Source organism: Lipotes vexillifer, unplaced genomic scaffold (assembly GCF_000442215.2).
Source record: "Lipotes vexillifer unplaced genomic scaffold, Lipotes_vexillifer_v1.1 scaffold1109, whole genome shotgun sequence".
In the NCBI taxonomy this organism is placed as follows: Eukaryota; Metazoa; Chordata; class Mammalia; order Artiodactyla; family Lipotidae; genus Lipotes; species Lipotes vexillifer.
In genome coordinates, this window is record NW_006791562.1 from 1,170,776 (window position 1) to 1,172,163 (window position 1,388).

Consider the following 1,388-nt stretch of genomic DNA (forward strand, 5'->3'; position numbering starts at 1 on the left):
TGCACGCCGTGGCTATTTCTGGGGGCGGGGCTCTGGCCAGCTCAGCAGCGCTTCCTGGCCTCAGGTCAACCCAGGTTGGAGACTGTGAAGGCAGAGCCCGCCCCCCACCCCACCCCCAGCTGCCGACCTCGGCAGACGGTATCTTTGTAACTGAGTGCTGCAAAGGTGGTTTGCTCCCTGCTCTGAAAGGCCACGCAGACCCAGGGCCACGCTACAGAGAACATGTGGTTGCTATTTCATTTATGCTTTATCATTTTTCATTCTGACATTAAAGCTTCTCTGCAGCAGGGCGAGAGCGCTGTACATTGTAAGGCGTAATGTGAACCGAGGGCTCCTGCTTCGTGCCAGAGGAAACGTGATTCAGAAACAATTTGAGGGCAACTGCAAGGTGATGTGGCCCAGAGAACCAGAAGCTATTGAAACTTTAAACATCATTTCTGGACAGTATAATGTGTTTTGCAGGGCAGCTTGGAAAAACAGGAAAACCCTCCTTGGACAATCCTTGGAGAGTTAGAACCCTTTAAATACCATCTGGAGCAAATGTTTCTTAAAGAGCCCCGTGCCCTTGCAATCAAAGACCACAACGTTGAGCTGGAAGCACCTTCATCCCACGGCCCCCCAAGAAAGCTGGGGTCACGGGAGTGGATGGACTTGCCCAGGGTCTCACATACCCTCAGTACAGACATGAGCCTCCTGACTTTCCCCACCCCATAGCAGGCTTTCTCTGCCAGTGGCCAACTCGTGCCAATCTCTCCTTGCTAATCTTGAGCCATTGAAAGGTGAATTTTCCAGGGGACACACCTGTCAAGATCTTCTGAAAAAGAGAAAGACAGCTGCCTATTTATTCTTGCATAGAAAATTCAGTCTGTGATATTTGCACATATCTCTTCCACTAGGGGGTGTGTTACTTGGCTGTGCCTCAGCATAGTGTCTGGAACAGAGTGGATGCTCCATAAATGTGGAACGAAGAGTGGGAGAAAGAGGAGGAGGAATGATGGGAGGGGAGGAAGAGAGAGCGAGAGGACCATGGGGAAAGGCGATTTTCAGTTTTGAGTTTTTACATGAGGAAAAGGAGAGTAATAAAGCATTCTGCAAATCGATGTGGTCAGAGATTTAAAAATAAAGACATTTTGTATTTACTGAATGGCTTCTTTTGAAATCTCAAATTCTGTTCATCAGTTCATCACTGAGAAACTATGTTTTAGCCATGCACCATGATCAATTAATAGCAAAACACACCGAGAGTATTGGTAAATTCAGGCTTCAAATACCAATGACTCTAACCAAATGCAATTGCTACTCCTTTGTGGGGTCCAGAACACCTCTCCCATATTTTTCTGTTTTTTTTTAATAATATCCAGTCCTTCTGACTGTGATGATTCAGCAGG